Genomic DNA, 4,316 nt, shown 5'->3' with positions numbered 1-4,316 from the left:
TTGTTGAAACTGTACTTCCGATTTGATTTGAAACTGTCTCATTGCTATCTGTTTATCAATAAAACTTTGAAAAAAAAGATAAAGTGAAGTTTAGAATAAAAAAATTAAAAAATAAATAAATAAATAAATAGCATTATTTTCACTGAGGTTCGTTTTTTTTTTTTATTTTTTTGTTATACAACTGTTCCGTGCTGTGGGCCTGCCCTAAAAGATGAGGTCACATCCTCATGTGTCCTTACATGCCTCTGACCTTTGAAGAATTCTGAGTGGTTCCCTACATTCCCTCAAAGTTTGAGGCTATATCGATGCAGTGTTCATGGGCTGGGGAGATAGCTCAGTAGAGTAAGCACTTGCCTGGCAAGCATAAGGTCCTAAGTTCAATCCCCAGTACCACAATAAATAAATAAATGTAATGTTTATGCATAACGACACAAGTACCTGTAGTTAACAAATGAAGAATCATGTGGTTTTGCAAACCTAGTTTCTACTTCAAACATTTTATCAATAAGTAACATCAAAACTTGGCATATAACATTTAAGGCTTGGGTCATATGTTGAGCAAAGGTTTTAACTTGGAGGGCTACGTCTATGGTCCTTATCTCTTGTCAGCTTGTATTTCTAGCAGCATCCATAAACCGCAGTCAAGTTTTGGTCTGACGCTATTTCTAGCATTCAACAGTTGTAGTGCCTGGTCAAAGCACTGTTAAGTTATTTCCCAGCAAGAGGAGAGGCTTATGATGTGAACTGTGATTGTGATGGTTTGTGTCTAGTTGTCCACCCCAAAGCCTCATGCAGTCATGGGACAGCTTTCAGAGTTTGTGACTGATTCATTATCCAATGCTGGGAATATGGGGATGAGTGTTTCACCCACCTTGGGGCAGATAATCTGCATACAAATGTAAGGAGAAGAGACAGGCTTGCTTGCAGCTGCAACTGTGGCTCCTCCCTTGCTCTTTGCTGTTTTCTGTCACCACAAATGACTGTCCTCTGCCATGTGCCACTCTGCTTGGAGCCAGCTGAATAGGGACTGAACCCTCCACTATGACCTAAATAAACCTTTCCTTCCTTAATTTGGGATGTCTGGTATTTTGTCCCAACAGTGAGAAACGAGTAACTAAGACAGAATTTGGTACCACAGAAGTGAGATCATTACTGTGAATTACATGTCTGGCCACGTGAATTACAAGCCTTTGGGAATGGTTTATGTGAAGAGATGCAAAAGATTTGGAGATGACTTCCCTCTTGGTAGAGACCTTAAAACATTTAGCAATCAAACCAAGAGGATACTTGGATTAATTGCAGCAGGAACAACCTCGCCAGTGCTTTTGATAACCAGTGCAGCGATTGGCTCTTCTTGTGAGCTTATTCAGTATTAGCTGCTCACTTTGTAGACAGTGGGACAAGAGCTGCTGATGACAACTGGAAAATTCAGCGAGAAATTGAAATAATGTTACAAGCCCCAGTGATCATTTTAGAAACCTCTATCCTTTGGATGGGAGATCAAACTGAAAGTGTGCAATTGCAGTGAGGTTTAAAGTGTCACTATGAGGTAACTTGTATTTGTATCACCCCATTATGGTGTAACAAAGTCTGCATCCTCAGGGAATGATCCAATAATATATACAAGGAACAAGCCATCCAAATCTCTCTAAGGAGATAGATATTTTCAGATAAAAGTGCTGTGAGTGGCACAACAGATGGCCACTTTTGATGCCCAAGTTAAAGATTGGGATAAATTTGCTGATGCTAAAGAACACATGAATCCATTGGCATGTCTCAAGGCTCACTTGTGGTTGTACATGGAATTCAGTGTGCTTGTTCTCTTGTCTATAATCCTCATTAAAGTATGTCGTGGAGGATTCACAACCCAGTGCTAGCTAGATGTCATGCAGCTGTGACTGACTCTGCCTCAGGTTCTTCCCAGCAAAGAGAGGGGAACTGTGGAGGACCACATGGGCGAGTCTCCTGAAGGAGCAGCAGTAGTCTCCATGGTGGCTGAACCTGATCCTGTTTCCTTGTATTCATAGGTACAGAACTGACTAGGACTTTTCCTTATCCCTTCAATTGGCTTTGAGCAATGAGTATCGGTCCAGCAAAAGTGCTGATATGCAATCTTTGATGCAAAGGCAACAGGGCGGTGTTTCCCCTGTCCCCCACCTCACTCCACAGGTTCCATGTGTGAACTGGGCCGAGGTGTGATACAGAGCCATCCTCCACACTGTGGGATGGGATCAAGCCTCAGGATAAGAGGCTGTGACTTCCTAGGGCATAAGAGAGTGCACATCAGAGCTGAAACACTGACCTCAAAGCATTAGACACTGTCTCAACTGCGTTGTGCTGGCAACTCCTCCTGCAGATCCTTCTCTCTGCATATTGCCGAGGTGATTTCAGGCCTCCTGCCTAGCCCAGCTCAAGACGCTCATGTACTCCATCTCACTCTCACAGTCAGTCCTCCTCCAGCCACTCCCTTCTTTTTAGATGAAAAAAATCTGGGTTCAGTTCTGGGTCAAGGCCTTTGTTCCAATTAGCCATCACCATGGCTAGCCTTAAGACCCCTTGGACCTCATAACCACAAATACATCTTAGTGTCTTTATTCTCACCATGAGTTACTCTGGAAGTGGTAGATTGAAATGAACTCACTAGAATTCCAGTAACTTTTCCATGACATTGCAAATATTGAGTTCCTGGGCTGAGACAAGCAATGAGAAGAGCTCTGTGGGTTGATGGAATGATACACAGGATATGGCTGATGCTGTTGACATTGAATTATATCTTGAGACTTGATCGCACCCCACAGCATGGAGGATGGCTCTGCATCCTGCCTAAGCCCAATTCACACATGGAACCTGTGGAGCGAGGTGGGGGGCAGGGGAAATCCAAGGAAGGTAAAGCCTTTACTAAGTCACAAAACTGTGGAAAAACCAGAACAGTCCCCTTTAATGCAATAAAATATTTCTGTTTGGGTCATATATGACTTTAGTGATCATTTTTACTCGAAATGTATCATGTAAGTACCAAATCAAAACACAGTGGTTTCTAGCAGAGCAAGTTATTTTACACAAATGAATTAATGGCTTTTACAGCTATGCAATTCCTTCTTTTAGGTGAGCTCCCTCGCACCCCACATGCCTAGCTTGCAGCAGTGCTGCGGCTGAGTGCGTGTACAGGTGGCTCGGCTTTGTTGTGGGCTTGGCCTACAGCAGGGAAAGTCCCACTGTCCTAAAAGCTCCAACATTCCACCTGAAGAAAACTCACTGCCAATATTAATTTTTCTAAATACTTTTATAAAAAGTTATGTTTTCCTATCAGTACTGGAGCCCTAACAATTAGTCATTTCAAGTCATCCTCCCATCAGCTGATCCCTGTGATTTAGAACACCTGTGCTCTATGTTTTGATGAAAATCACATAGCTTTACTCCACTTTATAAAAAAAAAAATTCTACCTAAAATATAGTTTTTAAACAAAAAAATAACAAATACATATATTGTCAGTTTGGAGAGACCTGGGGCTGTGTACCAATTTTCTTTATCATTCCTCTACAAATGCTCCCGCGGCCATGGCTGTCCTTATGCTGCCTCTTGTTGAAAGTGCCGATTCTTCAGTCTCACCACTTAATTTATGTATTCCCCATTCCATTGCTTCTTGGCCTTCATTAGCCTTGGAAGATATTGTCCTCACCATTAGTCCTTCCAGGTGACTGCTCAGGCTGACCCCTGTCCTTCTGGTTGTGGCTTCCTTAGTCAAAACAGTTTTTTCTTGGTCCCGAGGATGTGGTTTGTACGTAAGTCTCTCATCTACTGAAACCATATTTGTAAATGAAATATTAGCAGATTTAAGTTCCATTGTTTTCTTTACAGGATCTACTACTAAATATTCTTGCTCATACATCTTGGTTGTTGCTGCACCCATGATAGACTTCACCACGGAATGCCGTCCTGTTCAGTGCGGGCAAGTCTGTAGCTGCGCAGCTTTCCAGAAGGATCTGTGTGTCTGCTGCGCACATCAACTCCAACCACACTTGCGTTCATGGGGTTTGGGTACTTCTGCATCGCAGCTGTGGTACAGTTTCTCACAGGTGGTGAACTACATGCTTGGAAGTCCAGATCTTCATAGTGCCGATGGCCTGCTATGACACACCCGTAGCGAGCCTGAGTTATGTCCTTTTGGTGGCTCCTATGTGCAGCCTGACCAATCCGCAGCAGTTGCTGCAAGCTCTTCTCTCACAGGGGTTAGGGCCTTTCACTTCTTTGATTCCTCTGAAGATCTGGTGCACTGTAACGCATCTGACAAATACAATCCTTGAGTATGTTCACG

The 4,316-nt window shown here is 43.0% G+C and overlaps 1 pseudogene; it reads right to left on the bottom strand.

Moving 5' to 3' along the window:
• Positions 1 to 3,530: 3,530 nt before the first annotated feature.
• LOC101561889 lies at positions 3,531 to 4,113 on the bottom strand (annotated as a pseudogene).
• Positions 4,114 to 4,316: the final 203 nt, after the last annotated feature.

Source organism: Octodon degus, unplaced genomic scaffold, assembly GCF_000260255.1.
Source record: "Octodon degus isolate 3935 unplaced genomic scaffold, OctDeg1.0 scaffold00032, whole genome shotgun sequence".
Classification (NCBI taxonomy): Eukaryota; Metazoa; Chordata; class Mammalia; order Rodentia; family Octodontidae; genus Octodon; species Octodon degus.
The sequence above is the reverse complement of the archived record's forward strand: the minus strand, read 5'-3'. Positions and strand labels throughout refer to the sequence as shown.